The 17609-nt window shown below is 34.1% G+C and overlaps 1 long non-coding RNA gene across 1 annotated transcript in view; it reads right to left on the bottom strand.

Annotated features, from left to right (window-relative positions):
* Positions 1-1070: 1070 nt before the first annotated feature.
* LOC143682815 (uncharacterized) overlaps positions 1071-17609 on the bottom strand; it is a 32656-nt gene continuing 16117 nt past the window's right edge. Inside the window, exons 3-4 of the long non-coding RNA XR_013175293.1 lie at positions 17118-17206; positions 1071-1174 (exon numbers count right to left, since the gene is read on the bottom strand). This is a non-coding gene — a long non-coding RNA (uncharacterized LOC143682815). The remainder of the gene's footprint in view (positions 1175-17117; positions 17207-17609) is intronic.

The following is a 17609-nucleotide window of genomic DNA, read 5'->3' as shown; positions in this document are numbered from 1 at the left end:
ATATAAATAGAAATACTTTTAGGGGTCATATTAGATAAAGTATACAGAAATAAGCTTCTGACTTTTCCCCTCCCAAATGAGTCTCACTGATCTATTAAAGACTCAGTTATCTCTTTATGGTAGATAAAACGTTCTACACTATATAGGCCAACATTTATCCTCTCTTTGACATTGACATATATAGCTTTTCCATGCCACACATTTTAATTCCATTCTTTTCTATCAAGACAAAATGATTAAGACCAGCTAAAATGCTCACCTGCAAAACATACAAATGTGTTCTATAGCGATAATATTTAAATTATATATTTCTGTTGATTATGTTAAGTATAATTAGTTACTACATTTTTTATTTTTAATGCATGATTATTTTAAATGCCTCATTAGACTCACACACATACTTACTTGTTTTAGTTAGCTGTGTATTATTGCTTTTGTAATGACTGTTTAGTTCTTTCACTGATACTTTTTCACTCATTATACAGTCATGAGTTGAAAGAAAGGACGGAGAGACAGAGTAAGGCAGTGAGAAAGAAGGAAGGAAAACTTCAGGTGTTGTTAAATAAATAATTGTGAAAGAAGAACACTAAAATGGCACTTGTGGTCAAGATCCTTATACTGAGTATTAGCAGATCTAGGAAGTAATGTTTGAACCAGAACGCTGCCTGAATCAAAGCTATTTCTACTTGAGTTGCCACATAACATATAAATATATTTGTTTGGCTATTTCACATCATTCTATCAAATAAGCACAAACCACTTTGGGTGGGGTTATGGTTAGCTTAAAATGTACTATAGTTCTTGTTTGCATGCCAGGATATCAACTTCTTTTCTAGCTATCCTCACATACCAACTAAGAAATGAAAGCATCTCAGGCTTAAAAACTTATGGCCTTCATGCTTTATTATCCTTTACTGCCATAACCAGTAAGGATAATGCAATCCTGTGATTGCAGATCACTTCAGAGTTTGCAAAGTGATCCTTCTTAAAATTCATAACGTTTTATATTTTTAGAAATACATTGCAGTTTCAAAAATATACAGCAAACAAATTAAACTCACATTTTTTCTAATTGTTATGGTTCTTTTCAACCAAGTATATGAGAATATTGTTCAGTCGTTCTTTCCTCAATCTTCCCAATACTTAAATGATTCAAGTTGTCATTATAGGAAACCTTGTTAAAAAATGGAAATAATAAAGAAAAGTGACCTGAATGCAATGACAAAGTCAATCAGTACAGGCATTAAGAATAGAGGGAAATTTGTTACTAGAGCTATTGTTGTAGAAATATTCACAGGATTTTTCTAATCATAACTTTGGATCAAACATAACAATATAATTTGGGCCCCTGCCAATCTTCGAGATCAGCATAGACAGATAGAGGATACTGAATTTATTAAAAGATTAAGACCAAATAGAGTGGGAGTGTTTCTAACAATACATATAGATGTGATTTGTATTTGCTAAATCGCCATGCTGCTGAAATTGAAACTCATATATGATAATAACATTTTTCACCTATCTACAATATAAATGCCCTCCACTCCATAATGTATACTAACACATTTTTATTTGCATCTTTACATTATACAGAAGTAATAGCTTGTAGTTCTTGCTTAGAAGCACATCATTGTGCTTAGCATAAAATGTCTTTATAAGATCTTTTAAAAGTATTTCTTAAAACATGAACCACTCTAGAGGAAGAGTTTCATTTTAGCAAATTTAGCAACCACTTGAATTTTCATTTAATCATAATGAAAACATACTGAAACAAAATTCCCTAACATTTTATATATTTTATAAAATTGTGTTAAGAAACATCCTTATAGAATATACAAATTTTAATAAAGAAAATGAAGCAAAGCTTTTCAAAATTTAAAAGAACATATACCTTGGGTGGGCCACAGTGGCTGAACAGGCAGAGTTCTTGCCTGCCATGCCGGAGACACAGGTTCGATTCCCAGTGTCTTGAAACAATTCAAATTGAATTTATATTTGATATTAGCAAGCTGCCAATTTTCAAAATATATTGAATCAATTTAGTACAATATCAAAAGTATTTTGAATCTCAAATTCTTTTTTTTTCTGTGATTTGATTCACATACAATGAGTTAAATGGAACTTTGCTACCGTCTACTTTTAGAGTCCCATAGTCCCAAAAATGTAAAATTCATTGCATTAAACAGTGGAAACATCAACATATTAAAAGAAAGGAAGCCCTTTAAAAGGACCATGATATGCTGCATCTTTCAAACTTTCTATTACTGGAAACCTTATTTTTCATAAATCACATTTAGAAATCTTTTTTCCACAGAACATACATCCTAGAATAATTAAACAAAAATCAATCTCAATGATAAAAATTGAATACTTATTTATATTTTATTATATATTTAGTACTATTATTAAGAATAAAGTTGCAGACTTCCCATCTTGATTTTACATCATTGGGTAGTCTCGTTTTTTCCAAAGGAATATTAATATTTTCCAAATTTTTCCATTTCTAAAGCAAAATTAATTTCATAAAATTTTCTTTAGATAGTAAATATCCTTAACAATCATAAAATGAAAATGATGATTTCAATTTAAGACTATACACTTTCACAAATTCATCTGGTTGGTTTCCTTGATTGCTTAAAATTTACCAAATAAATATGTACCTTCCATGACAGATTGACCCATATAAAATAAATCTAATTGATTCTTAAACATAGAAACATCTTATATCAAATGGTTTGTTGATTCATATATATTATTTATAATTGATGCAGTATAATGCAACAAGGACCAGTAGTCCCTTATTTTTTTCCTTAAAAACCATTTACTGAGCACCTATTTTGTGTCAGGCAGTAGGTTAAGGACACTTTGGTGAATTTGAAAGACCTGCACAGTAGGCTGAATTATGCACCCTAATGGAAGACCTTTTCTTAACCTTAATTGGCATTTCTGTGGATGTGAAGCAGTTTGAACATAAGAACTTTCAAAGATGTTATTTTTGGTTAAGTTGAATGAGGGTAGAGCTTAATCCATTTTATTGGAGACCCTATAAAGAGAAGAAACCTAAAGCCAGAGTCAGAGAAAGTCACAGGGAAGAGCCAGAAACCAGCAGAAACTGGAAGTACAGACTCAAGAAAGGAGAGCTCAAGAGTTAAGAGAAGCAAAGAGACGAGCAAGGAACCTCCAAGGTTGCAGCAAGCCAGCTCCAGAATACAACAGACTCTGGGACATTGCCTCTCCAATGCCTTATTTCTGGACTTGTAGACTCTGAAACAGACTAAAAATGTTTGTTGTTTAAGGCAACACATTGTGTAGTATTTGTCATAGCAGGGAAACCAAGAAAAACCTGCTGTTTGCCATCACAGGGTTTTTATGTCTAGTAGTGAAGACAAACAATTAAGCAATCATTTCTGAATTAAAATAATGCAGAGTTAGAATTGTACATGAAGGATCAACTTTGATAATTTTTTTCTCTTATCATGTTTCAACTATTCTAAGTGTTTTAGTTTCTTAGAACTGCTGTAACAAACAGAAATGTTTTGTCTCACTTCTCTGAAGGCCAGAAGTCTGGACTCAAGCATGATATCTAAGCTGACAAGGTAATGCTTTTTCTGATATCTGTAGAGAAGAATCTGTTCCATGCTTCTCTCCTGGCTTCCGGCCAGCAATACATGCCATTCTCTGCCTCAGCCATCACATGGGGCTGGATCCTCAACAGTCTGAGCTTTGTTTCCCCTTCTTATAAGGACGCCAATTATGTTGAGTTCAGAGTCCACCCTACTCCACTAGAACGTCATTTTAACTTAAGTAATTCCATCTTACAATGACTCTTTTTCCCCATAAAGTCACATTTTGAGGTTCTAATGGTTAGGAATATCTTTCTGGAGACATATCTCAAACCATAAAAACAACCTACCATAGTATTTATCATACTAGTTAAATGTAATTAATTTAAATGAAAACATGAAATTTCACTAACGGCATGTGTTAGATGCTAGCTACATATTTATAATTCATTTTTGTTTTCTATTCTGCTAAAGGTGTTGTTTATAATCCAAAGTAAGAAAAATATATCCATAAGACAAACCGTTACAAGAAAGTTATATTAAATGATGGCTAAAATTGGATAAGCATAGAAGAAAGGGAAGCACAATGGTGTTCAGCTACGTCATTAAGCTGGGTCATTATTTTGAATAATGATGATCTCATTTATCTTATGAGTTTGTTATCGAAATTTAAGTAAATAATAATTAGTTGAGAGTACTTTGCAAAGCAAACTTCACTCTAAAAGTAGCAAGCACTACTACTTTTAGAATTCTAATGTAAAATCTTGACTTGCAGACATAAAAATAATAAAAAGTGTGTGGTAATGCATTATATTAAGCATTTTCACATAAAACTCCTTTAAAATCTCTTAAGTATATGGTAGGTTACACAATTGCACAATTATTTGCAATTCCTCCCATTAAGAGGTAGAGACTATTTCTCTGCCCTGTGAATCCAGGCTGACCTTGTTCCCTGGTTTGGCAGAAATTCCATGCAAACTGAGCTTGGTCATCAAGAGGCTTTGCATTCTGTAGCATTCTTAGAACCTTTTATCTGTTGCCATTTATACTAGACTTGCTGGTTGTTAGAAGGCCTTATGGAGGAGAACCAACAGGTCCTGGCCAAAGGATCCTAGTCAATGTTCAGCCAGACTTCTGCTGATTCACCTGTTGCCAAAATACCCAGTGTATGCCAGCTGAGATCACCAGAACCACCCAGCTGAGTCCACCCAGATTTCCAATCAATATAACCAGGAGATGATAAATTGGTTGTTGTTTCTAAATCACCATGTGTTGGTGCAGTGAATGTTATTTAGCAAGGGACAATTAATACAGAGCATGATGGTTAGTTTACATATCAACTTGGTTAGGTTGTAGCCCAGATTTGGTCAAACCCTGGCCTGTTTGCTGCTGCAGAAGTATTTCATTGATGGCATTAGTAACTACAGTGAGTTGACTTTTAGCAAAGGTGATTATCCTCCATAATGTGGATGGATGTCATCTAGTAAGTTGGAGATCTTCAAAGTGAGAACTGAGGTTTACAGATTTTTACCCCTTCTTTTGGATAGACCAAATTCTTTGGGTATCAAAAGAATTTCTTCCTCAAGACTTCAACACAACTCTTCTAGAATTTCCGGCCTACCATCTTCCCCTGAGGAATTCAAACTCAAGAGTTCCATACCATCTTTACCAGAATTTTTAGCTTACCAGTCTGCTTTATGGAATTCAGGCTTGACAAGCTTCACATTTGCATGAGTCAATTCCTTAAAATAAATCTCTTTATACAATCATATATGTCTGCACACATGCACACACACACACATACATATCCTGTTGGCTCTGTTTCTCTGGAGAACCCTCACTCTAATACTTTTTAAAAATATTCATTTTACAAAATATTTATTTCTCCCCATGGCTCACCATGAACAATCTCACCAATAAAATGAAGCCCACCTGTTTTCTCTATGAGAAGATTTATGGAAGCAATTCATGCTTAATTGGAAAGATTTTAAAGGTGTTTATAAATAATATAGACTTTAATCAAGCATAGAGCCTGATATATGCTTTGAAGTTTTGACCAGTTAGAAACATCACCATTAACATTTGGTTCCTTGCAATAAGGCCTAGCAATGTTAATTTCCTAAATTTAAGGAAAATATATGTGGTGTGAAGTGGTCTAGCAAGAGAATGCAGAGGGAAAGCTTCAATTGATTGAGGTTTTTGCTGAGAAAGCCATCCTATGGAAAACAATGAACTAATCTAAAGCTTTTTTTTCTACTAACTGGTTATTTGTTTGCTAAATGAATTTAGAGATTGTTCTATCATTTAAATGCCATTTTTAACTCAATTATTTAATTTTATTGCTAAATTTCAAATAAACTTTTCCTAAAATTTCCATCATTTGTAAAAGGAAACAAGAAAATATGGACAGCAAAAGTAATTGGAAAACTTAATCTCTTTTTCCTTCATTCTAGAGTTCAGCCCCAGTAGAGCCCACTGACTTGGGGTTGACTATATTAGTAAGCATTTGCTGAAGCTTCAGAAAATTACATGGAAAAGACTGAATCAAGCAACAAGTGTTTATGTTACAAAGTTAATAACAGCCAAAACAGCAAGGACAGTTTTGAAGAGTAGCTTTCATACTTAAGGACAAATATATATAAGTAAAATCTTTTCTTTAAAATTGAAGAAATAAACTAAGGATTGTGGGAAAATGGCTGAGTAGGAAGCTGCAGGAATCAGTCTCTCCACCAGAAGAACTAGTTATAGGAACGATCTGCCTGAATCAGTTATTTTGAAACTCCAGAGTTCAGGAGGACACTGTGCAGCCTCCAGGGAACAGCAAGAGGAAGATCTTGGTAAACAGAGGTAAATAACAGTGAATTGCATTCTCTGGGCACTGGCTACCATCATCCATCCCCCAACCTCACAGCAAGCATTAGTGAGGTACTGACGTAGCTTGCTGGTGCTGGGATCAGATATAAATAACTAGTTTCCTGGGATCTGGGAGCGTATAGACCAAAATGATCAGTTACATCACATTTCTGGAGGTCTTGCTCAGAGGATTCTATTTAGCAAACAAATAACCAGTTAGTAGAAAAAAAAGCTTTAGATTAGTTCATTGTTTTCCATAAGATGGCTTTCTCAGCAAAAACCTTAATCAATTGAAGCGTTCCCTCTGCATTCTCTTGCTAGACCTCTTCACACCATATATATTTTCCTTAAATTTAGGGAATTAACATTGCTAGGCCTTATTGCAAGGAACCAAATGTTAATGGTGATGTTTCTAACTGGTCAAAACTTCAAAGCATGTATCAGGCTCTATGCTTGATTGAAGTCTATATTATTTATAAACACCTTTAAAATCTTTCCAATTAGCAGCAGAGACTTAAAGACAGCTTATTTCCTCAGAGCTACAGAGGACAGGTAAAGGGTTACATTTGGTAGGCTAGTGCCAAGTCAAGAAAGCACATCTTTGGGGAGCCATGGAAGAAGCTGCTGCATGCTTCCCAGTCCCTCCCTCCCACCCTACCCTCCACCAAGGAAGTATGGAGCTGGCTGACCTTCCCTTTGTGGGTTCCAGGCCTTGCTCCAGATGGGAAGGGCTGACTTGGAAAACTCCTCTAGGGTAAGCTGCCCACTCTCACAGAATTTGCTCTCCAGCAAAGTATCTTAAAAGGGAAGGAAATCAGTGTAAGAAAAACATCAAGTTGACAGCCTAGGACAAAGGCTTACTTGCTATAAGTATTCCTATGGAATAACCAGGGGAGGGCGAAGGTGTTTCCTGGGAGTAAAAAGGACTTTCAAGTTCTTATAAACAAAAGAACTCCTACGAGCACTAGGAAGCACAAACCCAGAACAAGACACAGCCCTGGAAAAGACAGGGAGGGCTGAACTCTGGAGAGCACTAGCCAAAGCAAAGCCACTTTGCTTAGTTTTGTTAGCTTCTGAAAATCAAGAAAATCTCTGTCATTTCACTACCTGGATACTAATTCAAGAAACAGACATCTCAGGGAATAAATACTAGAGATTATGTTTTAAAGTATTAAAATGCACAATGTGCAACAAGAGTACATGATGAACAAAGAAACAGGAAATCTTGTTCCATCAAAAAGAAAAAGGCAAAAACTCTAGAAAACATCAATGAAGACCGGACTGTGGACATTCCAGAAAAGGCTTTAACAAATCGTTTTCAACATGCCCAAAGAGGTACTAAAGAACTAAAGGATATCAAGAAAATAATAAATTAAAAATATGTAAATTTCAATAAAGAGGTAACAATTTTTAAAAAGAACCAAACAGAACTACTGTAGTCAAAGGCCACACTGATTGAAATGACAAATTCCCAGGAGGGTTTCAAAAGCAGATTGGAAATGGTAGAGAAAGAACCAATGGACTAGAAGAGAAGACAATTGAAATGAGTCAGGCTGAGGAACAGAAAGATAAAATAATTATATAAAGTGAAAATAGCCTAAGATAGCATAAGACAGCTATGGGACACTGTCAAACCAATAAAACATGCATTATGAAAGTCCCAGAAGAAGAAAGAGTTAAAGAATCAGAAAGAATATTCAAAGAAATCATGACAAAAAAATTTCCAAACTTAACAAAAGATGTGATTATGCATAGCCAAGAAGCCAAGAGCACATCAAACAGTATAAACTTAGTAAGAAACATACCCCAGCACATACTGGTCAAACTCAGATGCAAAGGACAAAAGGAGGCAGTTTTGAAAGTTGCAAGAGAAAAGTGATGTGTTATGTACAAGGGAGTATTAATTTAGATTAAGTTCTGATTTCCGCCAGAAACCATAGAAACAAGAAGGCAATGGGTTGAACTTATGAAAGCGCTAATAGAAAACAACTGTCAAACAGTAATTTTATATCTGGCAAGATTTTCTTTCAAAAATGAAGGAGAGGGCGGGCCACTGTGGCTAAGTAGGCAGCGTCCTTGCCTGCAGGCCAGAGACCTGGGTTTGATTTCCACTGCCTCCGCATGCAAAAAAAAAAAAGAGGGAGAGATTATGGCATTCCCAGGTAAACTAAAGCTGGGGGGAGTTTATTACCACTAGACCCGTGCAATGCTAAAGGGGGCTCCTTAAACTGAATGGAAAGGGTAATAAAAAGTGTTTCAAAGTGGCATAAATAATTAAAGACCTATGGGGAAAGTAACCATAATTATATTGCCAATACTATTGTGTTGTATGCTTTTGTATGTAACTCCACTTACTACTTACTGGTGTCAAAATTCAAAAGCATAAAAAATAATGATAAATCTATATTTGGGGGCATACAACATACAAAAATATAATATGTAATATATAAAATATGATGGGAGTAAAAGGGTATAGGAACAGTGTAGATATTTGCTATTGAAGTCAAGTTGGTAAGGAAAAATATGATTGTATATTTAATTTATTAAAATTCAACCCCATAATAACCATAAAGAAGGTATGTGAAAAATACAGCCAGAAATAAATGAGAAGGAACTCAATATAGCACAATACAAAAAAAAAAATCAAATACATTAGTATACATCAAGCTTTAATAGAAAGTAGAGCTAATAGAAACATTAAGGGATATAAAAGGCATAAGAATTACAAAGACTAATTTAAAAAATGGCAGAAGAATGTTCTGGGTTATCGGTAGTTACTTTAAATATAAATGAATTAAACACTGCCGTCAAAAGGCAGAAATTGGCAGAATGGATAAAAAAAAGCATGACACAATCATAAAGCTGTTTATAAGAGATTCACCTTAAATTCAAAGGCATAAATAGATTTGAAGTGTATGGATGGAGGAAATGCATCCTGCAAACAGTGATCAAAGGTGAGATTACACAGCTATACTAACATCACAAAAATGAATTTGTCAAAAACAGTTCCAAGGTAACAAAGCAGTAACTATATATTGAAATAGGGATAAATTCAGCAAAAGGACATAATAGTTATAAATATATATGCACCTAACAAAAGAGCCCCAAAATATCTGGGAGCAAATATTGACAGATTTGAAGAAGGAAATACATGGTTATATATTAATAATAAGAGATTAAAACACTAAGTTTTATAATGAATAGAACATCTAGAAAGAAGATAAATAAGGGAATGCACAACTTAAATGATACTGTAAATTCACTAGACTTAACAGAAATACATAGAATGTTTCACCCAAAAGAATGTATTCTTCTTTAGTGCATATGGATCATTCTCTAGGATAGACCATAGTTTAGGTGACAAAAATGTCACAATAAATTGAAAAATATACTGAAATCGTGCAATGTATCATAGTAGAAATAAATAAGAATTAATAATGTGATGAAATGGAAATTCACAAATATGTGGTGCTTTAATTTACTAAGCTGGTGAAAGCAGATACCATAAAATGGATTGGCTTTTAAAATGGGACCTTATCAGTTTAGAAACTTAGTTGTGAGATCGAGAAAAATTTCCAAACCAAGGTATTGCAAAGTGATGCTTTCTTCCTGTAGACTAGCTGCTGGTGGTCCTTGGCAATTCTGTCACATGTCATGGCTTATGGCAGCATCTGCTGTATCTTCTGTGTTATTTGTTTTCTTTTTATTTCAGCTTCTTGCTTTCATGGCTTTCTCCTCACTCTCTCTGTGCTCATATCATTTATAAAAAACTCTGGCAAGAAGATTAAGAGTCATCCTTGACCATGCCTTAGCTAAAGTTACCTATTTAAATGGTACTACTTACCCACAGAAATAAATTAGCTTTAAGAACATGGTTCTCTGAGGTACATAAAGTTTCAAACCATACACATGTGGATATAAATGTACTCTTAAACAAATCTAAATTCTAAATCAAAATTAGAATTAGAAAAATTCAAAACCCAAAAGTGAGCAGAAGTAAGGAAATAGAAAAGATTTGAGTGGAGATCAATTAAATAGAGAATAACAAAACAGTAGAGAGAATAAACAAAACTAAAAGTTAGTTCTTTGAAAAGCCAATACCATCGATAAATCTTTACCTAGACTGACAAAGAAAAAAAGAGAGAGGTGATACTATCAACCCAACAGAAATAGAATGGACTATAATAGGATACTGTGAACAACTTTACAGCAAAGAATAAGAAAACCTAAATGAAATGGACAGATTCCCAGAAGCATTCACCACCTACACTGACTCAAGAAGAAACAGGTGATCTCAACAAAGCAATGACTAGTAAAAAGATTGAATGAGTAATCAAAAGCTCCCAACAAAGAAAGCACAGAACTAGATGGCATCAGAGTAGAATTCTAAGAGTCATTCCAAGAAAATTAATGCCAATACTGCTAAAACACTTCCAAAAATTGAAGAAGGGGAACACTTTCTGATTCCAAGAGGCCAACATCACTCTCATACCAAAGTCTGATAAAGATTCCATAAGAAAATAAAATTACAGACAAGTACCTCTTATGACTATAGATGCAAATATCCTCAGCAAAATACTAGCAAACCAAATCCAGCAGTATATTAAAAGAAATCAAGTGAGATTTATCCCAGGTATGCAAGGGTGGTTCAGCACAAGAAAGTAAATTAATGTAATAAACCACATTAAGAGAATGAAGGAAAGAAAACCATGATAACTTCCTTTGAGGCAGAAAAGGTGTTTAACTAAATTGCATACCTCTTCTTGATAAAAAAGATAACACTTAGGAAACTAATAATAGAAGGAATTTTCCTCAAAATGATAAAGAGCATAGGTATGAAAACTCCATTGCTAACATTCAATGTTGAAATATTGAAATATTTCCCTCTAAAATCTGGAACCGGACAAGGCTGCCCACTATCATCACTGCTATTCAACATTGTACTGGAAGTTCTTGACAGAGTAATTAGGCAAGAAAAAGAAATAAAAACATCCCAATTGGAAGTGAAGAAGCAAAGATTACATATATGCAAATGATATGATCCTATATTCAGAATATCTAGAAAAATCCACAACCAAGAACTGATAAATGAACCCAGCAAATTGATAGGATACAATGACAACATGCAAAAATCAGTAGTATTTTTATGCATTAGTAATGAACAATCAGAAGAACTCAAGGGAATTTTCCGTTTACATTAGCTGCTATAATAATCATCATCTTCAAATAAATGCAACCAATAATATAAAGGAGCTGTGTGCAGAAAACTATAAACATTGCTAAAATAAATCAAAGGAGACCTACATAAATGTAAGAATAGTTTCTGTTCATAGATCAGGAACCTATATTATTGTTAAGATCCAAATTCTCCCTAAAGCAGCTTAGATCTAGTGCAATTCCAGTCAAAATTCCAACAGCATTCTGTGAGAAAATAAAAAAGCCAACTACCAAATTTAGAAGAGCAAAATTGGAGGACTCAGACTTCCTGATCTTAAAACTTACTACAAGTAATCAAGAGTATAAAACTGGCACAAGGACAGACACAAAGACCAATGGAATCTAATTGACAGTTAAAAATTGCCTCCCATTTATGGCCAACTGATTTTTGACTGGATGTAAACACCACTAAATTAGCCAAGAACAGTCTTTCAACAAATAATACTGGCAAAACTGGATATCCATATGGAAAAGAATGAAGGTTCTTAAACCATATACAAAAATCAACTCAAAACAGATCAAAAACCTTAATATAAGAGCTAGAACCATAAAACTCCTAGAAAGAAGCATAAAAAAAGCAAATTCAGGATGCATTGGGCAATGGTTTCTTAGATTTTACACCCAAAGTACAAGGAATGAAAGAAAATCAGATAAATGAGATTTCATCAAAATTAAAAAATTTTGCACAAAAAGGACTTTATCATGAAACTGAAATAACAATCTTCACAATGAAATAAAATACATGAAACCACATACCCTATAAGGGTTTCATATCCAAAATATATAAAGAAATGCTAAGCTCAACAACCAAAAGCCAACCCAATTTAAAAATGAGCTAAAGACTTGAATAGTCGTTTCTCCAAAGAAGATGAGAAAACAACCAAAAAGCACATGAAAGGATGCTCAAAATCATTAGTCATTATGGAAACACAAATTAAATCACAGTGAATTCCCATTTCACATCCAACAAAATGGGTACTATTTTTTAAAAAATTAAAAATTACTTGTGTTGTAGAGGATACGGAGAAACAGGAACACTTACCCATTGCTGTTGAGAATGTTAAGTGGTGTAGCTGCTATGGAAGACAGTTTGGCAATTCCTCAGGAAGTTGAGTATAGAATTTCCATATAACCTGGCAATCTCCTGTCTAGGTATATACCCAGAATAATTGAAAGAAGACAATTGAACAGATATTCCCACATCAATATTTACAGCAGCATTATTCACAGTTGACAAAAGACGGAATCAACCTAAATGTCCACCAACTGATGAATGGATAAATAAAGCGTGATCCATCCATACAATGGAATATTATTGTCATATAATATTGGTGGACATTTAGGTTGATTCCGTCTTTTGTCAACTGTGAATAATGACATATGACAAGATGGATAGTCTTGAAGACAGTATGTTGAGTGGAATAAGCCCGACACAAAAGAACCAATATTATGTGATCTCAAGGATATGAAATAATTAGAATAAGAAAATTTTTAGAGTCAGAATCTAGAGTACAAGTTACCAGGGTTTGAGGTTGGGGAAGGAAATAAAGAGTTAATGCTTAAATGTAGCTTCTATTTGGGATGATGGAACTGTTTTGGTAATGCATGGTGGTTGCGGTATGCAATATTATGAATGTAATTAGCAGTATTGAATTTTATATTTCAATGTGTTTGAAAGGGGAAATTATAGGTTGTGTATATGTTACTAGAATAAAAATTTTAAAAAGTCTGTGGAATTGTACAACACAATAAACACTAAGTTAAACCATGGTCTATAGTTAAAAGTACAATTATAAAATGTGCTTTCCTCAATTGTAACAAATATACCACATTAAATCAAGTTGTTAATCATAGATTGTTACATGGGAGTTCTGTATTTTATGCATGATTTTTCTGTAAACCTACAACTTTGCTAATAAAATAAAATTGAAGAAATGTATCTATGTCATGCTAAGCCTTATACTACAATAAAGACAGCTTTCAAAAGCTACAGATTCCCCACCCATATTTTCTACTCTGTACTCTATATTTTCTACTCTATATAGTACTCACTCTTTGTAACAACAAACTTAGCCAGTGAAAAATGAATGCAAAGGTTTACTGGAGGAGTCAGGGAGTCAAAAGAAGTGGATGTCTATGAATAAGACACTTTCATCCTTAAATATTGAAGCATGCCAAGAATATTTGATATCAGCATAATATTTGTGCAATTTTAAGTAAACTGGCTTTATAATTAAAATGCATATAATAGGGCAGGCCACCGTGGCTCAGCAGGCAGAGTTCTCACCTGCCATGCCAGAGACCTGGGTTGGATTCCCAGTGTTTTGCCCAGTGCAAAAAAATAAATAAATAAATAATGCTCATAAGAAATTTTCCTTAGAAAATTAAAATCCTCCAAAAGGCAAAATAATAAAAGAAATTTTTTTTGTATGCTGTAAGGAGGGGGTCACATTTCATTATTTTTCCATGTGAGTATCCCGTTATTGCAGCACTGTTTGTTGAATTCTTTGTTTTCTTTGTTTTGCTTGTTTGTCTGTTTGGGGAAGTGCATGTGCTGGTAATCGAACCTGGGTCTCCCGCATGGCAGGCAAGAATTCTACCACTGAGCTACTCTTGTACCCAGTGAATAATCAAAAAAATTTTTTAAAGCAAAATTCTGTTACTTAAAAGGAATTGTAGGCAGGCCACAGTGGCTCAGCAGACAGAGTTCTTGCCTGCCATGCCGGAGACCCGGGTTGGGTTCCCGGTGTCTGCCCAAGCAAAAAAGGAAAAAAGATAGTAAAATAAGGAATTGTGACTATCTGTAGGAAAATATGTTTAAGCTTTCATTTTTCATTTGGATTTTTTTCTATAGAAGTGTATACTTTATTTGCATTATAGACAAATATCATAGGAAGGATGTCACAGTTCTCTTGGGTTTAGTTTTCTTTCACACAGAAACTCAGATTCATACTTTTCTCTTGGTTAAAACTAATTTCCATCACAATCTAAATCGTATATATTTCCCCAATTAAAACAGGACTCGCTTTTCAATTTTTTCCCTCATAATTTATATTTCAGCAGATTGAGCAATCGGTGTGGTAACTGTTCAATACAGACCCCTGCTGGGATGAGGCTCATGCTGAGAGCTGAGCAGTGCACCAACCATTTACTTCACCCAGCATACCTTGTTAGAAAAATTATACCGCCAATCAATGAAAAATTGCTACAGCACTCACATTTTATCTAAAATAAGAAATTTAATCTCAGGAGTAGAACAGGGCTATTTTTAAAGATAAAATTAATAAACTGGATAATTTAAAGAATAAAAATACAAATAGCTTTGAAAGATTTTTAAATAGCCATATTCATGTAGAATTTCAAATGTCCTTGCTATAAATATAAAAAAAATGTTGTGGTAAAATATTAAGGGGTAAATTTTTTTAAGAAGGACTAATAATGAAAAAAAGTAAAGGTAAGGGAAAAAAGTATGTAATATTATCCAGTATGTATTCTCTAATAAATCATTATTAAAACTATAGTTTTACCACACAAAACTAGAAAACCATGCCTATTCTAATTTGAAGCTGCTAGAATGTGATATACCGGAATTAGAATGGCTTCTAAAAAGGAGAATTTATTAAGTTGCAAGTTTACAATTCTAAAGCCATGAAAATGCCCAAATTAAAGCAAGGCTATGAAAATGTCCAAATTAAGGCACCAACAAGACATTATGTTCACTCAATAAAGGCTGATGAATTTCGGGATTTCTCTTTCAGCTGGAAAGGCACATAGTGAAATCTGCTAGCTTTCTTTCCTGACTTCTTGTTTCATGAAGCTCCCCGGGTGGTGTTTTCCTTCTTCATCTCCAAAGGTCTCTGGCTGCATGGGCTCTCATGGCTCTTTCCAAAGTGGTTCCCTCTTAAGGGCTCCAGTAAGCAATCCCACCTTGAATGGGTGGATACACATCTCCATGGAAACCATCTTTTCAAAAGTTACCACCCACAATTGGGTTGGCCACACCTCCATGGATAATCATAAAGCTTTCTCCCAACAATATTGAATGAAGATTTAAGAACATGGCTTTTTTGGGGTATACACGAGATTCAAACCAGCACAATACCTCAGCCAAGTATTCAAACTTAGCATAACCAATAGTGGGAAAACCTGAAATTATACAACCCATCAAATGATGCCAAAAAAAAATGGATAAACAAGATATTTAAAGTCTAATTAAACCTTTAGACTTTTGGTTGACAAGATATATAAGGGTTGGAAAAATAAACTAACACAATAAAAAAATAATTAGATAAAGCCCAAACATGGGATATTCTACAATACAATATGCATAGACTCTTCAAAAGACAAGTTTATGAAAGAAAATCAAAGGATAGTTGGGGAGGAGGAATTAAAAGGGATTTAGGAGACAAGTCAACCAAAAGCAATTTGGGATCCTATCCAAACTCCTGAAAAAATTCTCTAAAAATATGTGAACCAAATTGGAAATTTAAATGTTTTGGAGGATATTAAATGACATTATGGGATCATTGTTGATTTTTCTAGATATGATAATGTTATTTTGGTTTTATAAACAAATGCACCTATCCTTACGAGATGCATACTGAATTATTTAATAGAATTAAAAGCCTGTAACTACTTATATACAGCACATATGCATGTGTACGTGTGTGTATGATATTATGCTTATATTATTTTCTAAATGATAGCTACTATTGAACCTAGGTGAAGAGTGAATAAGTATACATTGTGCCATTATCCAATTTCTGCATGTGTTTGTAAATGTTTAGAAAAATACATAAAAATAGTGAATATTCATTATGAAAAATTTAGTAATTAAATTAATAGTGTATCTTTTATTTTAAGGAAAACAATCAAGAGATTGTGCAGTAATTTATGACTGTTGATCTTGACTCTACATTTTTGTGGTTAAATACCCCAATCCCACTACCTCATTCTTGCCTCTTACTGCACGGTGGTGTTGCTTTCTGTCCCCACGTCCTTTTGCTTCCCTGTAACATATGTTTAGTATAGCTAAATATGATCTGCCGGGGAGGGGTATAAAATCATCTTTTAGTAGCATTTGATTCCATGCATAACTCAAAATCTTCTCATGGTAATTGGTTTCTCCTTTCCTTTCTCAAGGGAAAGCCATTGCTTTCAGGTTGAATACAGATGCCCAACCTTTCAGAAGGAATGTATCGCCATTTAAAATCATCAAACTCTATAAGGTTACTTGATAGTTTGAATAATTTTATTTAGTCTCAGACTTAATCAAATCTAGATTACTTAGTTGATTTGATTATCTGACTTTTTACAATTTGAAAATTTACTATAGAATTCCAGTGGAACACCCTTCCTTTCTTCCCTCCTATCTTCCTGCCACAAGGATTTATTGAGCACTCATTGTGTCCCAGGCATGGTATTAGGATCTGAAGATAAAACCAAAACACTAGTAGTCATTATTATATTTAAAAATTTTCTCACCCTTCTTCCATGCTTCACTCCCCAGACTGTGCTTGATCCGCCAAAGTACATCTTTCCTAGGTATTTTGATCTTCCTTCTTCCTCTCTCACTGTTATTCAAATGAAATACTTTGTTAGGGAAAAGTACTTTTAACATGTTCAACAAAAAATGTAAAGGAAGTAGGAAACTCTTAATGTTCTCATTAAGAATAAAAGCCTATGCCTCAGGCTATGAGAGAGGACAGAAAGGGAAGGACTCCTAGTGTAGCATGAAGTGGTGCCAAATGACAGCCACATGAGCAAGCCATGGATGGATTGATTAGTGTGTTCAGCCAAGCATCTGTCTCTGTGTCCAATATATACATGGATTTCCAATCTGGCAAATGTGCTTGGCTGCTTACCCACCAGGCATGACTCCTCTTCTTTCTGGAGAATGGAGTTTTCATTCTTCATTAGACATCCAGATGCTTCAACAAAAGCTACTTTCCAGATCCAATAATGCTGGGAAAGGCT

This window comes from Tamandua tetradactyla, chromosome 5, assembly GCF_023851605.1.
Source record: "Tamandua tetradactyla isolate mTamTet1 chromosome 5, mTamTet1.pri, whole genome shotgun sequence".
Taxonomy (NCBI): Eukaryota; Metazoa; Chordata; class Mammalia; order Pilosa; family Myrmecophagidae; genus Tamandua; species Tamandua tetradactyla.
This window is presented reverse-complemented; position numbering and strand designations above follow the sequence as displayed.